Here is a 14643-nt window from a genome sequence, read left to right as displayed (position 1 = left end):
GGCTTCTTTAACATCCCGCTTCACGAGGACGACAAGAAGTACACAGCTTTCACAACTCCTCTGGGGCTGCATGAATACAATCGCATGCCCCAGGGATTGTGTAACAGTCCCGCGTCCTTCATGAGGATGATGATTGGGATCTTTGGGGACATGAACTTTTCAAAGCTGTTGTGTTACCTCGACGATCTCCTTGTTTTTGCGCCGTCAGAGGATGAGGCCTTGTCCAGACTCCGGCTAGTGTTTCAGAGGTTGCGGGAGAATAATTTGAAATTGGCTCCTAAAAAATGCCATTTCCTGAAGAAGCAAGTTGGTTTCCTCGGCCATGTCATCAATGGTGAGGGTGTGTCAGTCGATCCCGCCAAGGTGGAAGTCATCACCAAGATGACTGTACAGGATCTCATGGAGGTTGATGAGTGTACACCCTCTGTCCGAAGAATCAGATCTTTCCTTGGTATGGTATTCTACTACCAGCATTTCATCCCACATTGTTCAGCTATTGCAAAGCCACTGTTTGCTCTGACAGCTGGACAGAAAAGAAAAGGAAAGTTTGCAAAAGACAGGAAGTCTCAGGGCACTTATCGTAAACTTACCTCCGCTGATTGGTCAGTAGAATGTCAAGACGCTTTTGAGCAGTTGAAGACCATGTTGTTGCAGTGTGTTGTGCTTGCTCATCCAGACTTTAACGAACCTTTCATTTTGTCAGTTGACGCGTCATTGGACGGACTTGGGGCGGTTCTATCTCAAGTGCCTCAAGGGGAGTCTAAAGCCAGACCCGTGGCTTTTGCGAGCAAGACACTGAGCGCGTCACAGCGAAGATATCCAGCGCACAGATTGGAGTTTATGGCTTTGAAGTGGAGTGTTTGCGAAAAATTCAGCCACTGGCTGAAAGGCCGTAGCTTCACCATTTGGACGGATAATAATCCGCTTACATACCTGCTGACGAAGCCGAAACTTGACGCCTGTGAGATCCGCTGGGTGTCTAAGCTTGCATCCTACTCCTTTGACCTCAAACATCTACCTGGAAAGAAGAACGTGGTGGCTGATGCTCTGAGCCGCGACCCATTCGCCAAGTCTATCAGTCAGAGACTACTGAAAGAGCCATATTCCACCTTGGTTCAGGAGGCCAATGCTGTCGAAGGGGAGTCTGTGGAGGATGTTTTCAGGGCCAGCTGTCTGTCTCAATCCTGCAGGTCCAAAGGTCACTCGTTCCCCAAGTCAGTCTGTGATGCAAATGAAATCCAGGCTCTTTGCCAGGCTCACTGTGACTGGATTGACGCGGCTGAGTCCAGGGCACTCTGTTTGGTCCAGCATGTCCAACAGCTACCAGCTGGTCCAGAAACTTTGCCCATGTTTTCTGCCCAAGAGCTGCAGTTGAGTCAAGAGCAGGACTCCAACATTTCTAAGGTTGTGTCTTTTGTTGCTGCCAAGAGGCGACCGTCAAGACGTGAAAAGCATGGCGCTAATTCCAAAGTGCTCAGGTTGTTGAGGCAATGGGACAAATTTGTAGTCCGTGACAGGGGCGGAGTGGCCATCGGGAGGACCGGGAGATTTCCCGGTCGGCCGGCGGCCAATAAACCCAAGTGAGCCGGCCCGCAAGCTGCCCTGCGTGGCCGTGTGGTGCTCACGAGTTAAAAGTAACATTATGCACAAGTCCCCGTGTTAATCTCCAAGCTCTACCTCTACATATATATAAAAGTCCACCCATTATTTGTACCCCTTCATGTCTCTCTACCTCTCACTCATGGTTGCGATAGTGAATCAGACTCTCATCAATCCAGCCTACTAAATGATTTTTGTTTAGCCTCCTATCTTTATCTAATTATTTTACTTCAATGTTACAGAACTTTTATGACCACAAAATATAAAATAACCAGCAATTTAATTTGTTTGTTTGTTCTTAAACTAATGTAGAATGGTGCAAAGCCTCATGGGAAATGGGAAATGCGTGAGCCTATCACTGTTAAAGTTATCATTAAACTAGCGGCTGCGGCTAAAAACAGAACGACTCACGGAAGCTACCCAGCAAACCTGATCAATCCTGCCCGTGTGTTACGTTATCTATAAGTTATATTGATTTAACAAGACAACACAGTCCGTGCTTTACTGTAAGTGGGCCGGGGGGCGTCGGTACGCGGACCGCGGTACCGTTACGAGCCGGAACCTCTCACATCACAGCAGCAGCTGCTCTGTCTCCTCCATGGGCACCGAAGCATGTTGGTGAGTAGGACAAGACCCGAAACGAAACCGTGGCGTTTGCAGTAAAATCAATTTGCAGAGCAGAGTAGTTGAGAGGGGGAAATAAAGGAGTAAACATGACTGGATGTAATTTTATGGTCAGCAGTGTTAAGTAGGCTAAATCTGCTTGGGAGGCACAAATTGCAGCTCTTTCACATTCTGTATTTCTGTAATTTCTTTCTTTCTTTTTTTTTAGCTAGATAAAAGTAACAATGTGTTAAAATCATGGATGTATTGGTTAAAATGCACCAGAATATGGGAAATGGTGTAGCCTTTACAAAAAAATTTCTGGGGGAGGACCCCCAGACCCCCAATTAAGTTGTTTCACCCACATTTTTTTTTTGCTTCTGGCACTCATATATTTTGCCATATGGAATGACACATAGCTCTGTTTGAGCGGTGAGCGGTACAGAAATATGTAAATGGTGTGTGTGTGTGTGTGTGTGTGTGGGGGGGGGGGGGGGCGGTTGGGCCCATGGTGGGCTGGTGCGGTCAGAATTTTCCCGGTAGATTTTGGTGCCCCACTCCGCCCCTGGTCCGTGATGGTGTCCTGTACAGAGTCATGAAGGACCACGTGTCCAAACAGAAAAGATTCCAGTACGTGTTGCCTGAGAGCCTGTTGAACAAAGCTTTGTCCGGCGTCCATGACCTGGCTGGTCATCAGGGTCAGGACCGGACTCTCTCACTCGCTAGGCAGCGTTTTTACTGGCCCACCATGGAGAGGGATGTGAGAGCTTACGTCAAGTGTTGTCAGAGGTGTGTGGTTGGGAAGTCGCCCGAACCTGCTGCTCGTGCGCCATTGGAAAGCATCAAGAGCTCAGCACCAATGGAGCTGGTGTGCATAGATTTTTGGTCGGCGGAGGACAGCAGGCAGCGGTCAGTCGATGTCCTAGTGGTCACCGACCACTTTACCAAACTCGCCCATGCTTTTCCTTGTACCAACCAAACAGCGCAGCAGGTCGCCAGAAAGCTCTGGGATAACGTGTTCTGTGTGTACGGCTTTCCTGTGCGACTACATTCTGATCAGGGCACCAATTTTGAGAGCAAGTTGATCGCAGAGCTCCTCCAGTTGGCTGGTGTCGCCAAATCTCACACAACAGCCTATCACCCTATGGGTAATGGCGGGACAGAGCGATTCAATCGCACTCTGGGTAACATGCTCCGTACCCTTCCCCTCAAAGAAAAACATCGGTGGCCACAACAGATCCAGACCCTCACATTTGCGTACAACGCCACTGTCCATGAGACTACAGGTTACGCCCCCTTCTTTTTGATGTTTGGGCGTGTCCCTCGCCTGCCTGTGGATCTCATGTTCGGGCCTGTTCTGAGCGACTCTGACGTTGTCGACTATGACTCATATGTGACTTCTTTGCTCTCCTGTCTGAAAAGCGCCATGGAGATTGCTCAGAGACATTCTTCTGTCGAGCAGCGACATCAAACTCAGCAATACAACAAGCGTGTGAAGGGCGCTTACTTGTCTGTGGGAGATCGTGTCTTGGTGGCAAACAAGACTGAACGTGGGAAGAGGAAATTGGCCGACAAATGGGAGGATGGAGTGTACACAGTTGTTGGAGTGAATCCGGACATTCACGTCTACAAGATACAGGATGTGGCTGGACGTACAAAAGTGGTACACAGGAACCTTTTGCTGGAGGTCAACTTCCTGCCTCTCTCTGGGATGGATACAGGTGAGGACACCTGCGCCACTGATCTGTCATTCATCAGCGAGGAATCCGATCAGGCAGAGGATGGTGATGGTATAACTTCACTGTTGGGAGCACTGGCTGAGGACGACGATGCGCAGGATGGAGGAGGATCTGATCTTTCACTCTCTGCTGATACACCTGAGCCTGAATCGGCTGATTCAGAAGAGCAGGACCAGGCTGGTCCAGTGTCTAGCCCTGTCGATGCCATTGCTGAGAACCCATCCATCTCACTTGCACCCCCCACAGACATGCTACCATCAACAGATGCAAGTGTCTCAGTTCACACTGACCCATGCACACACACAGGGGCTGATGGTCATGTTAGAACACGTGCAGGGAGATTGGTGAAATCTGTGAACAGACTGATAGAGTCTATGGTTCAGACTCCACTTTTGAGGGTTAAGTTTTGAATGTGCAAGTGTCTATAGACAATTTTGTGGGCCAAGTGTTATGTGGCGTATCAGGCGTCACATTTAACTAAGGGAATTTTGAGATTTGATCACCCTCTTTCTTTCCTGATCCTTATATGTAAGGTAACTCCTGAGTTGTTAATGAGGACTAGGTCCTTCTTTTCACTTGTGCCAGTTTGTGTCAGTGTTAGACATCTTTGCATTCCTGAACAGACATCTACAATCAGGATGTTGTTGAATTTCAGGAGGGGTGAATGTAACCAGGTTGAAATGTACTTTAATTTTATCTTTTGAAATCTCACCAAAACCCTGATTTTATTTTGAAAGGAACCATTTTATTTGTTTTCACCTTTATTTTGTAGTTTGGTCTGCAGAGACGTTAAATCAGTACTGTCTCTTTAAGAGTTCGTCGTCTGCTTGACCCGCGAACTGCTCCGCTCTCAGTCGGTGATGACCCCACTGAGAGCAGGTATGTGTTCATTTCTCTCGTCATGTTTACATTTTGTTTTGGGTTGAAAGGTATTAAAAACGTAATAATATACATGTATGGATGATAAATGAAGAGTGTGAACGGTTGTGGTGTGTGTTGCTAGGTGAATTTCGCAGCTATGCCATTGTAAAACTACTGCAGGCACAAGTGTTTATTTTTCGTTGTTTTCTTCATGTGTGTGTATGTGTGTGCTGCTAACAGGGGCCTGCTGTGAGCTAGCTCAAGACCGCATGTCACAGATGCACTTTCATTTGATTCTCATACAGGTATGGATACTGATGTATTTCACTGTTTACTGGTTTCATTTTTCCATTGACTTGGTTGATTGTTGGTTGAATTTATGTTCATGTACAGATACAACTCAACAAGGAACATTTTAATATATTTTTTTTATTTCATTTTATTTCAGTATTTTATTAAATATAATTGTGAACTTTATAGTTAGCTGAGTCGGTGATGACCCCACTGAGAGCAGGGGCCTGCTGTGAGCTAGCTCAAGACCGCATGTCACAGATGCACTTTCATTTGATTCTCATACAGATGCCACCATTGCCTGTTGAATAAATGTCCGGTGGATCAGCAGCCTGAGTCCTGTGTCCATCTTTCCCTCACCCCCAAGAACACAACGCAGGATAGAAACAACACACACAAGAAACAAGTTAACGGATGTGCATAGGCCAGAGACAATACACAACCGTTACACAACCCTGCTGGAGAAATAGCCTGCTTAATTTAGCCCAAACCACAATCTTAATCTAAACCTAACCAAGGCAGAACCATTTTAACCATTAGCAACAACAAGGTATGCTGCTGTCACTACATTTGTGTGTTTATTACTGAAACCATGACAACAGTGTTCAGCAGCCTGCTCCTGCCACCATGGGGCCGCTATTTCAGGCTAATTAGCCGGTTATCATGCTAATTTGAGTAGAAGAAATGAGGTGTTAGAAATAGAAGCAACATCATGGTTAAGATTATTGGTTTTCAATTCTAGAGATGGTGTGTAATAGACGTTTGATGCTGACCTTGAACATTTCTTCTAGATTGGTCAGTAAACAGCTTAGGAAAATGTCTTTGTAGCAAACTCAAACACAGCAACTTACCGTAACACACTGGACTGTGTTTATTTTGTAACATGATGTTGAGGCCTATTTATCAGCATGATGAATTTGTCTGGGGAGGTTCTGCCTGGTCTTTGATAATGATTTCAAGTGTGGCCTTAATCAAATGTGACAAGCAGAGGAGTCTGCGGGAACCTTTGGGGTTAAAGGGAGAACTTGTCCGATCTTTCACCCGCTGCTACGTGATGAAAACAGGTCGTCTGTGTAGGACAATCAGCAGCCAGGTCCTTAGTAATTTCAAGTTTCTCATTATCCAAAATGGCTTAGTGGAAGTCGATTCTGTGACGCGTTCAATAACTTTGACTTACTTCAACGTATTCACCAACAAGACTTAAAGCAGATATCAGTGGAATGTTTTTGTTAATATAAGTCCTAAATAGTCCTATTTTCCGTCAGCAATCACTTACATGAAGTATTTCAGCCTAAACACGAGTCTCTCTGTCACTCTGCTCTGCTGTAACCCGAGGAGAAAATTTTCCTTGTGGGATACAAGTGTTATCCAATGAGGAGAGAGAACGGCATGAAGGGCTGTGTGTGCAGCTGTAACCCAGTGAATAGAAACACAGGTTAAAAGTAATAATGTGTCAATCTAGATGCACTATTTCTATGCTGTGAGAGTGAGAAATGACAGCCAATCAAAACACGGAGTTGGTCAAGTCCCGCCTCCAGTTGAGCGTGATTGACAGATCACGACGTACCTGCGTGATCAGCTGTGTGTGGAAGTGCGGAGACGAGCTCATAGCAGACGGAGCTTAAAAAAAGGAAAGGGAAGAGAATCAACAAGTTACGGTTATAGCTGCTAAAACACATAGTTTATGCACGCCAGTGAATCAATATAACCCGCCGGTGAAATCCCTGGAGACGGTCCGGAGTGAGGAAGTCTCGGTTTTTCCATCGGTCGATCTCGGTAAGATAGCAGTGTTGTGCTAATGTTGCTAACTGTGTATACTGTGTCAGGCAGCCGGCCTGCTTCTGAGTCGGTCAATGCTAGCGGCCTAGCTGCTAATATCAAGCAGAATGTTAATGTTAATGCTGCTAATTGGTCAACTTAACAGTATATTATGGGAAGAGGGTATTGAAATACCATAATATGTTCATTTTATTGTGTTATTCTTTTGAAGATGTGAATGTTTAAACAGTTTACTGTGAGAGATGTGAGTTATTTAAATGTATTTGTATTTTCACTTGAGAGTGGGCATTGCAAACATCAGCAGAGCCATATGTGGCAGGTTTACAGTTTATAATCTGTACAGTAAAATACAGTAATGTTTGCTGACTGTATAATACTACTGCAATGATTGAGATTTAAAGTTATTGAACTGAAGTGTAATGAAAGGCCTTAATATGTGTTCATTAAGTATTATACTATATGTTATGCTTAGTGTTACATTATTGTTATGCTTTGGAGTGATAGTTGTACAACAAATAGATAAGATCAGACAATAAATTCCTGTTTTGTAAAACTAAACAGGTCAGGTCTTATGGATAGAGTGAGAACTTCTTCAGGAGATCCATTGATGGCGAGCCTCCCAGCGTGATTCTGCTTGGAACTGAGATCCGATTCATCGAATACTCCACCTGGTGGTAGGGTGGTGTCAGCCGCCAGGACTGTCACACACATTCACACATTCACATTCACTCTTCCCAGGAACATTCATGAGAACATTGGACACTTGAATACTAAGGAAAATCCAGACACTGGATTTGAAAGACAATTTATTGTGACAGAGATCACAGTACAGACTTGACAGATTGACTCTTTTTTGACTGACCAGATTTATTATTTTAAAGGGCCCATTTTTATTTCATTGTAATTCATATGTTATTTCATGTTGTGAATTATCACCTGCAAGTTACTTAACTAAAACCTACATTTTGCAACCTACCTTGTCGTGTGTACTTTCCTGTATGGTTCCAGCAGTCCTGTCCCTTAGCTCCTCACGAACCTATAGCGTACTAACCAGGAGTGGGGATCCGGTTACAAAACTTGGCGAGCCAGCAGCCAGGAGCGTTGTGGACAGACTGCAATCATACATGAAGGTCACCTGAATTGAATTGAATTGATTGCAGTATTTTGTTGCATATTGTTTTTCTGAAAAGAAATATTTGAAAACTTCAGGTTTAAATAGAGTTTTTGAGTGATACACTGTAAAAATGGAGATTGTTGAGACAGAGAATATCAAAGTACCAAACTCGCTCATCATTAGTGGGTTGTCTCACACCTCTGTAGATGAGGAGATTGCTGATTACCTAAAGCAGTATGGGTCAATTGCAAGGATAGTTGGTATTGATAACCCTGAGTCAGAATTTGACAAACAGGCTATTTTTGAGTTTGAATCGGGTGAAGCAGTACAGAACCTTAGCGCTATGTTGCCATTTGATAGGCCAAGTTCTGCAGACCCTAATATCATTCACCATGTGCAAACCCTGTCTAGTGTCTACAGCGGTGAAGCAGGCACTAAGGTCACTCATACATTCCTAACTGAGCTTAAAGACATAGCCAAACTGAGTGGAAAGTCCTTTGAGGACATTTTAAAAGAGGAGCTTAGCAGAATAACAGAAACTTTTGGGAACCCTAACCAACCAGTGAGTCAGGAGTTAACGACCCCTTCTGCAACTGCCATAACTCCGCCCAATCTCACACAAGCTCAAGAGTTAAAACTTACCACTGCTGAAACTCCACCTCAGACAGAATCAGCTGTGCCACTATTTTCACCTGTACAAGGAGGGAGCATGCATAACTTCAACTTGTCTCCTGAGCATCTCAGTACGCCAGATGTACAGCGCGTAGTGGTGGAACACATTGTGAAAAGTACAGACATTGCATCTCAATTCCACTCACCTGCTAAACTGAGATCTTTTTCAGGAAGAGTCCCATGTCCCAACTATGAAGTTGACTACGACACCTGGAGAACCAGTGTCGACTTCTACTTGATGGATCCTACCGTTTCCCAATCACAGTTGGTAAGACGAATCGTTGACAGCCTCTTACCTCCCGCGGCTAATGTAGTGAAGCCTTTAGGTCCCCAGGCTCCTCCACACGCCTACCTGGATTTGCTTGACTCAGCGTATGCAACCATTGAAGACGGTGATGAGTTGTTCGCTAAATTCCTTAATACTCACCAGAATGCAGGAGAGAAACCGTCCAGCTATCTTCATAGGCTGCAGTCATCCTTGAATGCAGTTGTGAGAAAGAAAACTGTATGTGCAAGTGACGCAGACAAGCAGCTACTTAAACAGTTCTGCAGAGGTTGCTGGAACAACTCATTGATTGCAACACTCCAACTTGAACAAAAGCAGAATAATCCACCTAGTTTCTCAGAACTTCTGCTGTTGTTGCGTACCGAAGAAGATAAGCAAGCAGCTAAGGCGAGTCGAATGAAGCAGCATTTAGGAATCACGAAGCCAAAAGTTCAGGCTAACGCACAAGCTGCATGCATCAACGAGATGAATGATTATGATATGCAAATCCAGGACAACAGTATATCAACAACTGTGGAGCAGCTTAAGAAACAGATAGCCAATCTCCAAGCTCAGATTTCAGCTTTCTCATGTGCAGCGGGAGAAAAATCTGTGAAATCTAAAACAGCTAAGATTCAAAAAGGTAAGACAAATGGAAGCCGACCTACCTCTCAGAAGCAGTCACCAGGCCAGACCCCGTCGTCGAGGCCCAGACCATGGTATTGTTTTAAATGTGGCGAGGATGGTCATGTCGTCGCCAGTTGTAGCAATCCCCCAAATCCGGAGCTGGTTGATGCTAAAAGAAAAGAGCTGAAAGAAAGACAACAGGCTTGGGACAAGAAAAACACCTCTAGTGACACTTCCCCTTTAAACTAGGTGATGTTCCTATTGAGGGGCAAATGGGAACAGGTGAAGTTATAAGTCCCAACTTTGAGCATAAAACACAATACACAGCATCATTAAAAGAACACAGAACAGCACAAACCAGAAAGCTGCCTAAAGGTCTCGTAGGAAGTAAAAGCACCGCTAACGTTAAAGTTAACGGAGTTGACTGCCACTCATTGCTTGACACAGGATCTCAAGTAACAACTGTGTCTCAGTCCTTCTATAATTTACACCTGTCAGACCACACTATCCATCCAGTGAGCGACATATTAGAAATAGAAGGAGCAAATGGTCAGTCAGTTCCATATGCAGGCTATGTGCAGTTAAATGTGCAGTTTCCAAGAGAGTTTATTGCTTCTGAGCCGGAAGTTCAAACTCTAGCTTTGATAGTACCAGATGTCCGCTCCAACAGTGACATACCTGTACTGATTGGAACTAACACCCTTGATCCGCTTTATGAGCAATTTTGTGATGACAGTTCCCTACAGGCTAAATCGTACTGTGGCTACCAACAGGTTTTAAAAACCTTACAGCTCAGACACAAACAAAATTCAGATGGTCAACTTGGTTTTGTCAAACTGCGAGGACAAGAGGCAGATGTTATTCCTGCTGGTCAAAAAGTTGTACTGGAAGGTTTTGTTAATGTCAGTAGTTTAAACAATGAGAAATGGGCACTACTTGAACAACCTACCCTTTCATCCTTACCTGGTGGAATCTTCACTGATGGTTGTCTGATTTCCATTCCAACGCAGTCTCCATACAAGATCCCTGTTGTGTTGAGAAACGAAACTAGTCATGATGTTGTTCTACCTACTAACTGTGTTATTGCTGAGCTTAGTGTTCCTCAAGAAATCATACAAGCCCAGGACACCACCAGTCGGCAGCAACCAGAAGTTAGTCATTCATGTCGATCACAAACAGTTAGCTCCTCGACACAACAACAATCGACTAACAACACAAATCCACAGCCATGCAACATGCCTGAGAGCCTCAAGTTCGATTTTGGAGACTCTCCACTTCCCATGGAGTGGAAGACTCGAATAACAAAAACATTGAACTCCTATTCTGATGTCTTTTCTCATCATGAGCTTGATTTCGGTCATGCAACAAAGGTAAAACATCATATCAGATTGAAGGATGAAACGCCTTTCAAACAGCGGCCCCGCCCTATACATCCACAGGACTATGCAGCTGTGCGCCGCCATCTCCAATCCCTCCTCGATGCAGGTGTCATCAGGGAATCTGAGTCTCCCTTCTCGTCACCCATTGTGGTTGTCAAGAAGAAGAATGGTGACATCAGACTGTGTGTGGATTACAGGAAATTAAACCTTCAAACCATCAAGGATGCATATGCATTACCTAACTTGGAGGAATCCTTTTCTGCACTCAGTGGGGCTCAATGGTTCTCTGTAATGGATCTGAAATCGGGGTATTATCAGATTGAGATGGAGGAGAGCGACAAACCAAAAACAGCTTTTGTATGTCCTTTGGGATTTTGGGAGTGGAATCGAATGCCGCAAGGAATAACGAATGCACCTTCCACATTCCAGCGCCTAATGGAGAAGTGCATGGGCAGCATACACCTGCGGGAAGTGCTCGTTTTCCTTGATGATTTGATTGTTTTTTCCACATCCTTGGAAGAACATGAGATCCGATTGACCAATGTTTTGAATCGACTGAGAGATAATGGCCTCAAGCTCTCACCAGAGAAGTGCCGGTTTTTTCAAACCTCAGTACGCTACCTGGGGCACATTGTGTCAAGAAACGGCGTTGAAACGGACCCAGAAAAGGTCAAAGCACTTAAGACCTGGCCGAGACCTCAAACATTGAAAGAGCTGAAGTCCTTTCTTGGCTTCTCCGGTTATTACAGGAGATTTGTACAAGACTATGCTAAGATTGTGAAGCCCTTAACAAATCTCACTGCAGGTTATCCGCCGACACGTAAAGGGACCAAAGTAATCAAAACCGATGCCAAATACTTCAATCCCAAGGAGCAGTTTGGAGAAAGATGGACACCCGATTGTGAGAAGGCTTTCGAGGAAATCATAGGTAAACTTACCTCTTCTCCAGTCCTAGGGTTCGCTAATCCTCAGCTACCATATGTCCTTCATACGGACGCAAGTACAACCGGTCTTGGAGCGGCATTGTACCAGGTGCAGGATGGGGAGAGTCGTGCTGTTGCTTTTGCAAGTAGAGGGTTGTCATGCAGTGAAGCTAGATATCCAGCCCACAAGCTGGAATTTCTCGCTTTAAAGTGGGCTATCACTGAAAAATTCCACGACTACTTGTATGGAAACACCTTCACAGTAGTAACCGACAACAACCCCCTCCGGTACATACTCACCACCGCCAAACTGGATGCCACTAGCTACCGCTGGTTAGCCTCCCTGTCCACTTTCTCATTTGATATCAAATATCGTGCGGGAAAGCAGAATCAGGACGCAGATGGCTTGTCGAGGAGGCCACATGGAGAGTTGACTGATGACAGCTGTTCTCAAGAAGAGAGTTCACGGATTCGTGAGTTTACCTCACACCACCTGGCTCCTGTGGATGTAGTCAAGGCAACCTGTCAGTATCACATTGTGGAACAGGACGAACCATCACTGCCCCCTTGTCTAATTGAGTCACTAGCTATTCATCCAGATGCCATTCCAGCTGCATTTGAAGAGGAGGACTCCTTTAAAGGGCTTTCCACGGTTCCCAGGTATAGTGACACCGAGTTGGCCAGACTACAGCAAGCAGACCCCGACATCATTGGTATCATAAAGTTGATTCAGTCAGGAGAACCAGCACCTGCCCGACTAAACTCTGAGTCACCTGAGTTTCGGTTAATGCTGCGAGAGATGAGTCGTTTTGAACTGAAGGATGGTCTACTATACAGGAGGCGACAATGTGACAACAGACCAGTGTATCAACTTGTTCTCCCACATGTGTTGAGGTCATCTGTGCTCACCAGCCTTCACAATGAGATGGGTCATGTTGGGATGGAGCGCACCCTGGAGCTGGCAAGATCTAGGTTTTATTGGCCTAAAATGTCATCTGATGTTGAATCAAAGGTCAAAACCTGCGAAAGGTGTGTCAAAAGGAAAAGCCAGCCAGAAAGGGCTGCACCTTTGGTCAGTATCAAAACCAGCCGACCGATGGAACTTGTCTGTATGGACTTCCTGTCCCTGGAACCGGACAGTCATAACACCAAGGATGTCCTGGTCATTACAGACCATTTCACAAAATACGCCATCGCTATACCTACCAGAGACCAGAAGGCCACCACAGTAGCTCGATGTCTGTGGGAGCAGTTTCTTGTTCATTATGGATTCCCAGAGCGTCTCCATAGTGATCAGGGCCGTGACTTTGAGTCTCTGATCATTAAGGAGCTTTGCACCTTAGTAGGTATAAAGAAGACCAGGACGAGTCCGTACCATCCCAGAGGAAACCCAGTGGAGCGGTTTAACCGCACACTACTGAGCATGCTGGGTACTCTAAAGGAAAAGGAAAAGACAAAGTGGCGTGAGTATGTGAAGCCGCTCGCTCATGCATATAACTGCACGAGGAGCGAAGTAACTGGCTTCTCACCCTATGAGCTTATGTTTGGGCGACAGCCGAGACTACCCATTGACATTGCTTTCGGGTTGCCAGTCAGAGACAGCTCAGCCACTTCACACTCACAATATGTGAAAAACTTGAAGTCTTACTTGACAGCAAGCTACCAATTAGCTATGTCAAATGCAAAGAAAGTAGCGGACAAAAACAAACAAAGGTTTGACATGAGGGTGAGAGAGTCGAGTCTGGAGATAGGAGATAGGGTTCTGGTGCGTAATCTCCGCCTGCGCAGTAAGCACAAACTCGCTGACCGGTGGGAGTCCACTGTTTATGTGGTGCAGCGGAGAGCAGGAGACTTACCTGTCTATACAGTTTGCCCTGAAGGTCAGGATGGCCCAACGCGCACACTGCACCGGGATCTATTACTCCCATGCGGATTCCTCTCTGAAGTAGAGGGAGAGCCTGAACAAACCAGACCCACTGTTAGGCCTAGAACAAGACGAACCCTAGTCCAACCCGATGAGAGACCTCTGGATTCTGAGGAAGAAGATGACAGTCCGTTATTTTATCCAGTTGAAATGGTTGAGACAGAAGCAAGGATCCTTGAGCCTGTCAGTATGACTTTACCTGAGAAGGAAGTACCAACTGAAAGTGAAACAGGACCTCAAACGACTGAAAGTGAAACAGGACCTCAAACAACTGAAAGTGAAACAGGTCCTCAAACAAAAACCTCACCTGATCTGGAAAATGTACCTGAAATGGAACCGGGAAACTTACCTGTGAACTTACCTGAACTTTCAACGGCAGATGTGTTGAACTCACCTGTGGAAAAAGAAAATACGAACCTGACTGGAAACTTACCTGAGTTGACTCGAAACAACTCTGAACCTGTGGAAAATAACCCAATGGAACAGGAACCTGAAAACAACCTCTGTGATGAAACAGAAAAACACATTGATCAGATGGAAACACAAAATGATACGACTGAACTTCAAAGCTCACCTCATGCATCCGTATCAGGAATGGAAAGGGATGAACAACTAATGGAGAGAGAGCAGAAACAGTTAACCACTCCAAACAGTTCTCAAGAGCAGACTATTGAAGAAGCAGAAGTTACTCCTTTGCCAAGTTCATGTGACTTAGCTGATGCTCCTCAGACAGATCATAACCATCCAGCTACCGCTAATGGCCATGTTCCTGTAGAAAAAACAGATGGTGGTATTAGTGAACAAAGTATGGACAGTGTACGTAGATCTGAACGTTCAAAGAGACCACCTGGGAAGTTTACTTACCCA

This window comes from Trachurus trachurus, assembly GCF_905171665.1.
Source record: "Trachurus trachurus genome assembly, chromosome: 20".
Classification (NCBI taxonomy): Eukaryota; Metazoa; Chordata; class Actinopteri; order Carangiformes; family Carangidae; genus Trachurus; species Trachurus trachurus.
The sequence above is the reverse complement of the archived record's forward strand: the minus strand, read 5'-3'. Positions refer to the sequence as shown.